We start from the raw sequence: 15,081 nt of genomic DNA, 5'->3' as shown, positions 1-15,081 counted from the left end.
TACAGTGATACCTCAGTTTACAAACTTAATCCATTCCTGAAGTCCGTTCTTAAACCAAATCCATTCTTAAACCGAGGTGCGCTTTCCCTAATGAGGCCCCCTACCGCCAGTGCCCTTCCACCGTTCGGCTTCCGTTCATAGACCAAGGTAAAGTTTGCAAACCGGAACACTACTTCCAGTTTGGCGGAGTTCGTAAACCGAATAGTTCGTTAACAGGGCTGTTCATAAAACGGGGTACCACTGTATATGAGCATAACAGTGCATACAGTCGTACCTCAGCTCCCGAACGCCTCAGGAGTCGAACATCCCAGCTCCTGAACAATTGAAAACCGGAAGTGAGCGTTCCGGTTTTTTAATATTCTTTTTGAAGCCAAATGTCCAATGGGGCTTCCGCAGCTTCCGATTGGCTGCAAGAGCAGCCAATCAGAAGCCACGCTTTGGAAGTCGAACATTTTGGAAGTCAAAAGGACTTCCGGAATGGATTCCGTTCGACTTCCAAGGTACGAATGCATTTTATTTTAGTGAAAATAACTTGTAAAAATTCATAGGGATGGATTCTCCTACAGAGCGCTCACAGAAGAAGCCTTTTGCAAGGACGTCCAGTTTGTGACAGGGATTTCCCCCTCTCCTCCCTCCACAGGCCCCCACACTGTCCAAAATTGGCTTGTGGGGAGTCAAGAGAACCCCTGTAACAGCCTGCAGGGGGAGGAGCGGGGAATTGTTCCATCTGGCAATCCGAAATGCTTTTGTAGGCAGAGCGTTTCATCATAGCGCAACGCTGAATTCCTCCCGTTATAATTGCGGGAAACAGCTTTTGAAAACCGACTATATTAAAAAAGTTCACATACAAAACAAAATGTCCATAATTGAAGAAGGATGCACTGAGGTGTTGATTCTAATTTTCATGAGGACTTCTTTTAAAGTTTTTTTTTTTTTAATTTTAAAAATTGTATCACAAACCAATGCGGAAACTCGATGAACCGAATTTCCGATTGAAGAAAAGGTAAACTGAAACAGAGATTTGCCCATCTCCAGCACCTTGGTGATGGCGACTGGGGAAATAGCAGCTGGTGGACTCCTGTTGTACTGAAAAGGTTGAATGTGTGGCGCCCACGCCTGTTGCAATCTTGGGTGCATTTCACATGGGAACAGAGGAAACAGCCTGATCCAGAGTCCATCCACAGCCCTTCCCTTTCAGATAAAGCATACCCTCCAATATGATGAAAATAGGGACGTCCTCTTCAGTAATAATAATAATAATAATAATAATAATAATAATAATAATTTTTTATACCCTGCCCATCGGACTGAGTTGCCCCAGCCACTCTGGCCAGCTTAAACCTGTACAAAAACATAGTAAAACATTAAACCCTTCCCTATACAGGATTGCCTTCAGATGTCTTCTAAAGGTTGTATAGTTACTTATCTCCTTGGCTCTGGTAACTCTATACCTTCCAACATTTCTCCAATAATAATAATATAATAATAATTTATTATTTATACCCCGCCCATCTGGTTGGGCTTCCCCAGCCACTCTGGGCGGCTTCCAACAAAATATTAAAATTCAGTAATGCATCAAACGTTAAAAACTTCCCTAAACAGGGCTGCCTTCACATGACTTCTAAAAGTTGTTTTTCTCTTTGACATCTGGTGGGAGGGCGTTCCACAGGGAGGGTGCCACCACCGAGAAGGCCCTCTGCCTGGTTCCCTGTAACTTGGCTTCTCGCAGGGAGGGAACCACCAGAAGGACCTCAGTGTCTGGGCAGAACGATGGGCGTGGAGACGCTCCTTCAGGTATACTGGACTGAGGCCGTTTAGGGCTTTAAAGGTCAGCACCAACACTTTGAATTGTGCTTGGAAACGTACTGGGAGCGAAATGTATGTCTTTCAAGACCAGTGAAAATCGGGACATCCTAAGGAAAAGTGGAACCCTTCAGGATCAAATCAGAAACTGGGACTGCTTCTGTAAATCCGGGACAGGCCCTGGGAAATAGGGACACTTGGAGGGTCTGCTAAAGTAAGATTCCAGTCCACATTGTTCTGAATAAAGGATTGATTTGGACAGGGACATGGCAAACTGATCTTCTACTCGCCTTGCCTACTGATAAGTCTAGCTCAGTATTGCCCACACGGGTTGGCAGTGGCTATCCAGGGTTTCAGGCAGGGACCATTCCCAGCCCTACCTGGAGGTGCCAGGACTTGAACCCGGACCTTCTGCTTGAGAAGCACGTGCTCACCACTGAACGGCAACCCTTCCCCTCCGAGTTGGGCACCACGGGAAGCAAAGGAGGGCAGCGTGGGAAATAGGTAGGTGGAAGGGCACAGCCTTATAGACCCTTAAAAAATATAACCCGCCGCACTGAAATGAATGGGAGCTGCGTGAAGGGTTATCGGCGGCTCCTAGCCATGGTGGCTGTGCTCTGCGGTGCCTCTGGATCCCAGACCCTGGAAACCACAGGAGGGCCTGTGTTCGAATCCTGTTTGCAGGTTTCTCGTGAGCAACTGGCTGGCCACTGTCTGAACAGGGTGCTGGTGCAGATGGGCCAGATCCAGACTCTCCTTGCGTTATTACAGGAGCATCTTTAAAAAAGGGCAATGACATTTCCCCCCAGACAAAGAAGGGTCATCGTTTGTCAACAGTTTGCATGCTTTGTCGGTCGTCGGTTCAATCTCCAGGTACACAACCTTGGCATATGGAGACTTGGTTTAGCTTCGAGCCTCGAGGCAGGAGGTTGCAAAAATGGAAACTGAATTTTCCTTTGGATTTGATTCCCGAAGGATGGCTAGCGTTAAACGTTTTCTCGCCGCACCCCAATTCTCGGTTTCTCTTTCACCCCTCACTCTTTCTTTCGCTCTTTCTCTCTCTCCATGCGAGGCTGGGTGGTTCCCCCCCCCCTTTCGCTTTTGGATTTTTCTCACAGATGGTGCCTCTAATTATCTGCCCGTAACACCCCCACCCCCACCCGCTTTCCCAGAATAAAACCAAATGGGTAATGTTTGAAAAGAGTTGAGAAGGGGAAGGAGAAGAGTGGGGGGGGGGTGATGGGGGGGACCAGCCTGCCCTTCCGTAAGGTGTTATACAGAGCCCACAACTATCTCCACTGATTTTCATTTTATTTTAAGTGGAGGCACTGCGGATCGGGAAAAGGAATGGCGGCAGAGCCTCAGAGTGGGCTGCAAAAAAAACCATATTAACCCCCCCCCCAAAAAAATAACCACTATTTCATTCTGAGGTGCCCGCCTGGGTCACTCTCTCGGATCCGTCCCCCCCCCCAGTCAATTTCGCATGCAAACACCTCCCACATATGGTGTTGACACTCTAAGTGTCATTGCCAAGGGCCTTCTATTGAATCCCCCCCCCCTCTTCTTTTTTAAAAAAGCCCCCCCCCTCAAGTGGGTCTGAGACCAACAAAGGAAGGATGAGAACACAACGGGTTTGATTTAAGGCCCCCTTCTCCCTTCTTTCCTTGTTTTTTAAAAGTAAAAATAAACTCTCACAAATATTTATTTTTAACTGACTTTTACTGACAGGCGATGTTTCACTTAGAGATATATATATATTTATAAATGCTCGAACGTTCGCAGACTCTCTGCAGACTTGCCAGCGGGTTCTGATCAAAGGGAGAGGGCTAGAGGGAGAGAAAAGTGTGTGTGTTAAGAGAGATAAAGGTAAAGGTAAAGGTACCCCTGCCCGTACGGGCCAGTCTTGACAGACTCTGGGGTTGTGCGCCCATCTCACTTAAGAGGCCAGGGGCCAGCGCTGTCCGGAGACACTTCCGGGTCACGTGGCCAGCGTGACATCGCTGCTCTGGCGAGCCAGAGCCGCACACGGAAACACCGTTTACCTTCCCGCTGGTAAGCGGTCCCTATTTATCTACTTGCACCCGGAGGTGCTTTCGAACTGCTAGGTTGGCAGGCGCTGGGACCGAGCAGCGGGAGCGCACCCCGCTGCAGGGATTCGAACCGCCGACCTTTCGATCGGCAAGCCCTAGGCGCTGAGGCTTTAACCCACAGCGCCACCTGCGTCCCCAGAAGAGAAGAGAGAAGGCTTGGGCTTCTCTCTTGTTCCTCCTTTTCCCAGATTTCAGTCGCATTTTCCCTGGTACAGTGGTACCTCGATTAAGAACTTAATTTGTTCCGGAGGTCCGTTCTTAATCTGAAACTGTTTTTAACCTGAAGCACCACTTTAGCTAATGGGGCCTCCTGCTGCCGCTGCACCGCCAGAGCACAATTTCTGTTCTCATCCTGAAGCAAAGTTCTTAACCCGAGGTACTATTTCTGGATTAGCAGAGTCTGTAACCTGAGGCATGCCTGTTGTCTTTGTCCATGGAGTTTTCTTGGCAGGGATACTGAAGTGGCTTGCCGGTTCCTGCTCCTGGTGGATCACGTTTGGTCAAAACTCTTCACTATGACCTGTCCATCTTGGGTGGCCCTGCACGGCATAGTTCATAGCTTCTCTGAGTTATTCAAGCCCCTTTGCCACAGCAAGGCAGTGATCCATGATTCTTAAGGAAATCACGATTCTTAAATGATCCATGATTCTTAAGGAAATCAGCCCTGAGTGGTCACTGGTAGTGATGTATGGAAGTGAGAGCTGGACCATAAAGAAGGCTGATTTCCGAAGAATTGATGCTTTTGAATTATGGTGCTGGAGGAGACTCTTGAGAGTCCCATGGACTGCAAGAATATCAAACCTCTCCATTCTGAAGGAAATCAGCCCCGAGTGCTAATTGGAAGGACAGATCCTGAAGCTGAGGCTCCAAGACTTTGGCCACCTCATGAGAAGAGAAGACTCCCTGGAAAAGACCCTGATGTTGGGAAAGATGGAGGGCCCAAGGAGAAGGGGACGACAGAGGATGAGATGGTTGGACAGTGTTCTCGAAGCTACCAGCATGAGTTTGACCAGACTGCGGGAGGCAGTGGAAGACAGGAGTGCCTGGCGTGCTCTGGTCCATGGGGTCACGAAGAGCCGGACACGACTAAACGACTGAACAACAACAAGGCATGCCGTTTTTGCCTAAAAGACAGGCAAACCGTTTTCTCTAGTGCAACACAAGTCTTGCCCATTCATTTTCATTCGTGTACATTTTGTGCTTGGAGAGATGCACGCGCCAAAATCCAGAGAAGGCAGTGATGCTTCCGAGTGACAGGAGAGGAGAGTTGTGCTTGGGAGCTGCTTGCCAGCTTTGCCCCTGGGGCATCTGATTGGCCACTGTCACAGCAGGAGGCTGGACTAGATGGGCCCCCATTGGCCTGACCCAGCAGCCAGGCTTTTCCTTGTGGAACCTCCAGCTCCAGCTGCAGTCTATCTAGATGATTATTGTAACTCACTCTACGTGGGGCTGCCCTTGAGACTGACCCAGAAACTCCAGTGGGTGCAGAATGCCGCGGCGAGACTCCTTATGGGGTCCATGCCGCAGGATCACATTCACCCAGTGCTATACCAGCTGCACTGGCTCCCAGTGGAGTACAGGATCAGGTTTAAGGTGCTGGTTTTAACCTTTAAAGCCGTATACAGCCTAGGACCCTCGTACCTACGGGACCGCCTCTCCTGGTATGTCCCACGGAGGGGTCTTCAAACAAAAACATCTTGCAGGTCCCGGGCCACAGGGAGGTTAGGCTGGCCTCAACTAGAGCCAGGGCTTTTTCGGCTGCGCCTCCGATCTGGTGGAACGCTCTGTCCCAAGAGACTAGGGCCCTGCGGGACTTGACATCTTTCCGCAGGGCCTGCAAGACAGAGTTGTTCCACCATGCCTTTGGCCATGGCACAGTCTGACCCCCTCCTTCTGTAATCCTCATAGAACTCTAGCCCAATGGTTGCCATTAATTTGATTCTGAATTGATTTTAGAATGAATTGATTTTAGAATGCATTTCAATTAATTGATTGTGATTTTATGCAAACTGTGTGCGGAATAAATTATTATTATTATTATTATTATTATTATTATTATTATTATTATCACCATCACCATCATCATCATCCCCAGGTCCTTAGGGATATTTGGCCATTGTGGGAACAAGATGCAAAACTAGATGGGCCATTGGTCCAATCCAGCAGCCCCTTCCTATGTCCTTATAGAGAAGTGCAGGTGTTTCGGTGTCAGATGAGGCATAGCTGGAAGGAAACTTCTCTTCCTTTCCCAGGTTTAAAAGGGCACCTGGTTGTCAATTGTCCTGGATCAAAAGGCACTGGTGAAAGGAGGAAAAGTAAAGTTACATTATATTAAGATAATTTACAGGACTAAAATTTTAAAAGAGGGAAAGGATTTGCTGAAATGGATAATTGATCTAGAATACAAAAAAGGGAGGTGTGAGGAGGTCAAGGAAATAAGCTAATGAAAGATAAGTAATGAGAAGATTTGCTGTATTTTTCTTTGCGTTTTTGTTTCTGTTTAATGGATTTTATTTTTCTGTTTTTTCATATTGTGATGTGTTGTTTTGTTTTTGTTTAATGTGGTATTTTCACATTTTCTTTCTGTAACCTTTAAAATTTTAATAAATATTATTTTTTTAAAAAAAGGCACTGCAGAGATGCAGTCAGGAGACTTAGGCCCATGATTACCCTTCACACACACACCCAAGAATGAACATCATAGCCAGGAGGAAACCAACTTGCCCCCATCCATTGGCCAATGAGAGAGCAGTTCCTCCAATGGTTGCTTTCCTCTTCCCTCCATGTTCCTTTTTCCTTTTGTGCCGTGCCTGTTAAGGTTGCAAGAAGGGTCCTGCTGGATCAGAGCCAAGTCCTGCATCCTGCTCTCACAACCAACCAGATGCCCCAATAAGCCCAGAAGCAGAACCTGAGCACAACGACAACAGAAAAATAGCCACCATGATTAGCAGCCACAGAGAGCCTTGTCCTCCATTAGTTTCTCCAGTCCCCTTTCAAAGTTGGCATCTTGTGGAAGTGAGTTCCGTAGTTCAATTAGCCCTCCCAAAGGAACCCTCCCTTTTCTCCGTCATAATCTCCCAACATTCAGCTTCACTGGATGTGATCTCATTGGGCTCACGGATTATCAAGATGGGGATTCAGAGCAGACAGAAAGGAAGGGCTGCTTCACACAGTGCATAGTTAGAACTGTGGGACTCACTGCGGCATGATATAATAAACAAGGCCATCAAGTAGGACAGCTTTGAAAGGCTTTTTAACATATGTCCGACACTTAGAGAAATGTTGGACACTGTGAGTTTATTGTTATTGTTGTTACACGCTTGTTGTCTTATCGTAATTGTTCTTAGGAATTATAGGCAACTCGCAACTTATGTGCATTTAACTGGAGTGCATTCAGCCTTAGAGATTTGGCAAATTTGTTTGTTTGTTTGTTTGTTTGTTTGTTTGTTTATTATTTAGGGGAGGCAGGCTTCTGGGGAAAAAGACTTTCGCAATTCCACCCATCCTTGAACCTATTGTGTTTTGACCAGGGGTCAGCAAACCTTTTTCAGCAGGGGGCCAGTCCACTGTCCCTCAGACTTTGTGGGGGGCCTGACTATATTTTGGAAAAAAATAATGAACAAATTCCTATGCCCCACAAATAACCCAGAGGTGCATTTTAAATAAAAGGACACATTCTACTCATGTAAAAACACGCTGATTCCCAGACCGTCCACATTCTGGATTTAGAAGGCGATTGGGCCGGATCCGGGCCCCGGGCCTTAGTTTGCCTACCCATTGTTTTGACTGTACACAATTTTGGCTTCACGCACGATCCCCAGAATGTAACCCCAACCTAAGTTGAGAGCTCCTATAGAAACAAGAGGAAGAACATTCGGAAGGGAAGAGATGTCCGACAGTGGAATGGATGACATCAGAAAGTGGTAGAATCTCCTTCATTGGAGGTTTTCAAATGGAAGTTGGGTGGTCGTCTGCCAGCGATTCCCTAGCTGTGATTTCTGCATTGCAGGGTGTTGGACTAGACACCCCGTTGCGGTCTCATCCAACAGTACCATTCAATTATTCTGTTTCATTTTTCGATCCTGCAAAATGGCAACAACCTGCACACAATTTGGGGGACACACACACACACACACACACACACACACACACACAGAGGCAGCCAATCAGTCCTTATCGTTTCTTGCAAGGGGAGAGGAAATAAATTCCTCCATTTTACTAAAAGCCCCACGCAGACAGACAGACAGACAGACAGACAGACAGACAGACAGACACACCTCCCTGAAGGCTTCACATTCCGCCTGTCCACTGGGAATAGGGTGGGATTTTAAAGTGACACTTTTATCCGATAAACGACTCTTCGCAATATTCCTGGTGGCGCGGTTTTAGGCTGCATTCCATCCATTAGCACTTTAAAAAAAGAAACAGAGGAAAAAAACATGCGTCTTGTTCTTTCATATCAATCTTTCCCCCCAACCCTACCTTAAAAAAAGGTAATTGCTGAAGACACACCTCTTTAAACCCAGACGTTTGACAACTGAGGTGTGCCATTTTATTTCTGTAACTGTTATATATATATGGATGGGTGTGATATGTATGTATGCTGAAAATATCCCAGAACTAAGGTGGGTAAAGAAGGAGACTTCCTAGGTCTCCCATCCATTTCCTGACCTGGCCTGTTCCTGCTTAGCTTTAGCAAAACACAAGTCTCTTTTGCCTCCCGAGCACACCTGGGGAGATAGAGAAGGAACCCTCCCCTGTCTTTAAACCCCCTCTTTTTCCCCCCTTTAAGGCTATTTGTGGCTTAGGGCCCTCATATTTACGGGACTGCCTCTCCTGGTCTGCCCCGCAGAAGACCTTAAGGTCCATGAATAATCATAGTTTAGAGGTCCCGGGCCCTAAGGAGGTCAGACTATCCTCCACCAGGACCAGGGCCTTCTCAGTGATGGCTCCGACCTGGTGGAATGCTCTGTCCCATGAGACCAGGGCCCTGCAGGATTTAACTTCCTTCCACAGGGCCTGTAAGACAGAGCTATTCCGCCTGGCTTTCAATTTGAACTTAGCCTGATCTTTTATTCCCCTTCCTTCCCTCCCCCTCCCCTTTTTATGAAGATTACCCGCTCTGGGATCCCACAGCTCATTCTCCCCTGGTCTCCTCGCTGGCCCAAATAGGACTAACTTAGCCAGCTAGCCCTGATGATCATCTAATGTTTATTGGATGGATTTCCACCCTAAATTGATTTTTGAATTCTGAATTTATTGTTATTCATGTTTTATACTGTATTTTATGCTATTTTTGTTGCATCGATTAAGTTTTTTAAATTTGTTGTTAGCCACCCTGAGCCAGGTTTTCTGAACCGGGAAGGGCGGGGTATAAATTAAAAATTATTAATTTATTATTATTTGGACTTGAAACATTAGTTCCAAATAGGTCCTTTCAAAAACTGGAATGTCTCAGTGGGGAGAAGACCCTGGTTTCAGAGCCAGAGTCTTCGAGATCCAACACGCACTCATGCCTCCCAGGAAAATGGGCTAGCTGGCTGGGGAACGGCGCTGCAAAAAAATTCAGAGAAGCACAGATTTCAAAGGACAGCTGCGTTCCAATTTCCTTCTCGTTTCGGGAACTGCAGATTGGATCGCCTCCCTTCTAACTGTAAACTGAATCAAATTTTGCAAAAAATAATAATGCAAAAATTACTCACAAAAATGGAAAAATTGCAGCAAAATGTAGATGACTTTTCACGAGGGTTTCGTGGGGGGTGGGAGAGAATTGCAAACGGATGTGGAAATGCAGAGAAATGAACTTAAGATTTTTGGAGGGAGGGATGACAAAATGAAATAGATGGATTTGCTCACGCTTAGTTCTATCACCTCGTTCCACTGCGTGGGAAAACCCTGTGCGAGTCCCGGTTCCAGAAGATCTCTAACATATGCAAATCCCTGAGCAAATGGCAGCACAAATCGGATTTAAATTATTATTTTGTTTATTTGTTACTTGTATCCCACCTTGTTCTCCAAGGAGCTCAAGGTGGCCTTTTCATGGATCTGCCCCTCCTCATTTCATCTACACAAACCACCCTCCGATGGAGCTTAAACTGAAAGAGGTCCAATGTCACCCAATGAACTTCTGGGCCAAGCGGGGATTCGAACCCTAGTCTAACACTCTAACCACTACACCACACTGGCTCTCAAATCAAAGTTTTTATTATTATTATTATTATTATTATTATTATTATTATTATTATTATTACCCTGCCCGTCTGGGTGGGTTTCCCCAGCCACTCTGGGGGGCTTCCAACAGAATATTAAAATACAGTGGTACCTCGGCTTAAGTACTTAATTCATTCCGGAGGTCCGTTCTTAATCTGAAACTGTTCTTAACCTGAAGCATCACTTTAGCTAATGGGGCCTCCTGCTGCTGCTGCGCCGCCAGAGCATGATTTCTGTTCTCATCCTGAAGTAAAGTTCTTAACCCGAGGTACTATTTCTGGGTTAGCGGAGTCTGTAACCTGAAGCGTATGTAACCTGAAGCGTAAGTAACCCGAGGTACCACTGTACAATAACCTATTAAATATTCAAAGCTTCCCTAAACAGGGCTGCCTTCAGATGTCTTCTAAAAGTCTGGAAGTTGTTTTTCTCTTTGACATCTGGTGGGAGGGCGTTCCACAGGGCGGGTGCCACTACCAAGAAGGCCCTCTGCCCAGTTCCCTGTAACTTGGCTTCTCGCAGGGAGGGAACCGCCGGAAGGCCTTCAGAGCTGGACCTCAGTGTCCGGGCAGAATGATGGGGGTGGAGACGCTCCTTCAGATATACTGGGCTGAGGCTATTTAGGGCTTTCAAGGTCAGCACCAACACTTTGAATTGTGCTCGGAAACGTACTGGGAGCCAGTGTAGGTCTTTCAAGACCGGTGTTACGTGGTCTCGGCAGCCGCTCCCAAGTCACCAGTCTAGCTGCCGCATTCTGGATTAGTTGTAGTTAAATTATCTTGTGGCTTTGGAAGTCAGGGAACTGGGAGCTAGTTCTCCCCTCCCCCCCCAAAAAAAAAAAAAATGTTCACGAAGCCCTCCTTCTTCTTTCTGACAATACAAATGATATTGTGCCACACAAGATGGACAGATTTGGGGACTGGATACTTCTTAAATGCCTTCCTCCCCCCCCCCCCAAAAAAAATGCTATTTTCCTTTGGCAGACACCGAGGGCTGAGTCCTTCCTTCTCTCCCCCCCCCCCTTCTTTCCATGCCTAAAAATGTGCAGAAATTTTGATGCAAGGCATTGAGGCATCTCCAAAATTACACCTGCTTCCTTAGTCGTCTTTTTTTAAAAAAAAATCTTGCCAATGTGTTAATTAGCCCCTCAAGCAAGCCTGTTCTCATTTGACAGCGCGAGCCAGCGCACTTCAGGAATATTATGGGCTGCACGAAAGCTTGTGACAGGGGACATGTGTGCACCTGCGATGCTGTTAGCCAAGCCCCATGCTGAGCTCGGACTCTCTTGCGGCATAGGGCGGGCGAGTATCTGAAGAGCCCTGCAGGATCGAGGCCACGTGGCGGTCTAGCTCGGTGCTCCGCCAAATGCCCTCAAGCAGGGCTTGAGCGCAGCAGAAACACTTTCCACTCTTGTGGTTTCTGACAGCTAAAATTCAGAAGCCTTTCTGCCTCCAAGTGTGGAGCTGGACCATACAGGTCAGATGACAGCCTTCACCTCCACGCATTTGTCAACTCCTCTTTTATAGCTTAGAAGTAGCGAGTTGACCTGCACACTGTGTGAAGAAACCCTTCCTTTTGTGCAGAGGCATTGTCCTTGATGAGAGACAAAGGGGCGATTTCTAGCTCAGGAGGAAATCATTCGTTCCGTGCACAGAAAGTCCGCGAGTTCAATCTCCAGTTAGGGATGAGGAAAACTTCTCTATCTGAAACCCGCTGCCAGCTAGCGAACGCTATTATGCTGAGCCGGATGAACCAGGCTCTGACTCAGAATAAGACAGCTTCCTATGTTCCCAATTGAAACATGAGGACTAGGGCCTTACTTTATTTTAACAGGGAGATCTCCGGCTCAGAATGCGGCAGCTAGACTGGTGACTGGGAGCAGCCGCCAAGAGCATATAACCATAGTCCTGAAAGACCTACATTGGCTCCCAGCACGTTTCTGAGCACAAATCAAAGTGTGGTGCTAACCTTTAAAGCCCTAAATGGCCTCAGTCCAGTATACCTGAAGGAGCGTTTCCACCCACATTGTCCAGCCCGGACATGGAGGTCCTGCTCCAAGGGCATTCTGGTGGTTCCCTCCCTGTGAGAAGTGAGATTACAGGGAATCAGGCAGAACCAGGGAACCAGGGCCTTCTCGGTGGTGGCTCCCGCCCTATGGAATGCCCTCCCATCAAATGTCAAAGGAATAAACAACTATCTGACATTTAGAAGACATCTGAAGGCAGCCCTTCAGGGATGTTTTTTAATGACTGATGTATTAATGTATTTTTAATCTCCTGTTGGAAGCCACCCAGAGTGGTTGGGGAAACCCAGCCAGATGGGCGGGGTATAAGTAATTCAAGGAAATAAGCAACTATCTGACTTTTAGAAGGCATCTGAAGGCAGCCCTGTTTAGGGATGTTTTAAATGTCTGATGTTTTATCATGTTTTTAATATTCTGTTGGGAGCCACCCAGAGTGGCTGGGGAAACCCAGCCAGATGGGCGGGGTATAAATTATTATTATTATTATTATTATTATTATTATTATTATTATTATGTGGCTGCTACCACAAGGTCTACTGACAGCCTCTAGAATGGATGCTTCCGAAAGAGGGCCAAGCTACCAGTGGTTATGTGCGATATTAACAATGCAGTCCAACCAACAATGCACATTTGCTAGATAGGCAATGATATTAGCCGAAGCTCAAAGTTTTCTTCTAAATTTGCTAGAGAACACTCTGAGCGCCACTCCCACCTGTGCCCTGGCAGCGGGAGGGTATAGCCACATATAAAATCATCTCACCTGGTTGCACACTCTTCTTCTTTGCTCTTCCACCTCATTCCATCTTAAGACAGACTTTGAACTAGCTGAATTACCATTTTAAGCCTGCCTGAACCAAACTGCTGTGTCTGTTACTCTTCAGCAGGCATTCTGGGCGAGTAAACGTTATTTTTTACCTTTTACAGGATTGTTTGTGTGGTTTTTGTTTTAAGGGGGGAGAAAAGAGGGAAATACCAGGAGACTCCAGCCTGCCTTAAAACATCTTGGATTACTTGAACTGAAAGGCTAAAACTCACCTACCTAAGCTTCCCTTTTCAGCTAGAAAGTGACGCATTCTGCTGAACACAAAAATGCGAGAAAGGAAGGATAATATCTAATAAATATATCCTCTCCTAGCATTTATGCACATCCCTACAGGTTAGTTCATGGGTAGGCAAACTAAGGGGGCTGGATCCGGCCCAATCGCCTTCTAAATCCGACCCGCAGATGGTCTGGGAATCAGCGTGTTTTTACATGAGTAGAATGTGTCCTTTTATTTAAAATGCATCTCTGGGTTATTTGTTGGGCATAGGGATTCGTTGTTTTCCCCCCAAAATATAGTCCGGCTCCCCACAAGGTCTGAGGGATAGTGGACCGGCCCCCTGCTGAAAAAGTCTGCTGACCCCTGGGTTAGATGGCTGTGCACCTCCTCCCATATTGGAAAATAGGAACATGTCTTACATCAACTCAGACCATTGGGTTCATCTAGCTAGTATTGTCAACACTGGCTGGCAGCAGCTCTCCAGGGTTTCAGGCAGCGGCCTCTGCCAACTCTGCCTGGAGATACCCAGGGATAGACCCTGGGACCTTCTGCATGCAAAGCAGGTGTTCTATCAGTGAGCTGCAGGGCTCTCTGCCAAAATCTCTTTTTTAAAAACACTGAGTTCTTTGGAGCAGGGTCTCTAGATTTCACCGGTGATGACCCAAGTGGCGGAAATTTTATTCCGGTATCTGCAGAGTGTGCAGGCAGCCTGAAATACGCAGCATCCTTCCAAACCACCCGTAAAGAAGTAGATAACAAAGGCCACCTTTACCGCTGTGTAGACAAGCAACTGCCGTGTGAAAACCAGCTGGCAACTTCTTCATACACCCCCCCAAAGATTGTCCTTGATGGAAATTGTCCTGACCGCCCTCCCTCCCTCAGCCTCAGAGATCTTCTTCTGGTATATAACTCAAAGCCAGTCCTGGACATATTTAAATGATTCCTCCACTTTGGAAGATATTTATAGGCAGGTCAAATGCAAACTTGCCCCGTTCCTTCACTGGGAAAAGGCCATTTTTGACGGCTCTCTAATGGGCTTTTGCAAAAAGAGTCGTAAACCAAAGCTCTCCCCGTCGCAACAGCACTGCAAGCGAGAGATCTCTCAAAGCATGGAGGTGATCTCAAGAGTAGTGTTCTGTCCTTGTATTCTCAGCACGCAGCGCCGTTTCCATTCTGCTGCAGCCCGCCTTCTGTGGAAAAAACTACATTATTTATCTCCCTGTCCCGTACAAAGAAAGGTCGCATCGTTTGGAACTTACGTGCCTTTTCTCGAAACGGAAGAGGTGGCACGAGAGGGGTTTATAGAATCCGGCATGCCGTGAAGGAAGTTAGAAAAGCCTTTCCCAGCTCTCTCGTAACACTGGAACTTGCAGACAATAAAGCTGAACATTCAAGAGTGATGGAAGAAAGCCCTTTTTCACACAGCACATAGTTAAACTGTGGAACTCGCTGCCACAAGGCACAGTGACGGTCGCTCACCTGGACGGCTTTAAAAGGGGATTGGGAAAATTCATGAAGAAGGCTATAGTACGTTTCCGAGCACAATTCAAAGTGTTGGTGTTGACCTTTAAAGCCCTAAACAGCCTCAGCCCGGTATACCTGAAGGAGCATCTCCACCCACATCGTTCTGCCCAGATGCTGAGGTCCAGCACCAAGGGCCTTATGGCCGTTCCCTCATTGCGAGAAGCAAAGCTACAGGGAACCAGGCAGAGGACCTTCTTGGTGGTGGCGCCCGCCCTCTGGAACACCCTCCCATGAGATGTCAAAGAGATAAACAACTACCTGACATTCAGAAGACATCTTAAGGCAGCCCTGTTCAGGGAAGTTTTTAATGTGTGACATTTTGATGTATTTTTAATCTTTGTTGGAAGCCGCACAGAGTGGCTGGGGAAGCCCAGCCAGATGGGCAGGGTACAAA

The sequence above is a fragment of the Podarcis cretensis genome, assembly GCF_951804945.1.
Source record: "Podarcis cretensis genome assembly, chromosome: 16".
Lineage (NCBI taxonomy): Eukaryota > Metazoa > Chordata > Lepidosauria > Squamata > Lacertidae > Podarcis > Podarcis cretensis.
The sequence above is the reverse complement of the archived record's forward strand: the minus strand, read 5'-3'. Positions refer to the sequence as shown.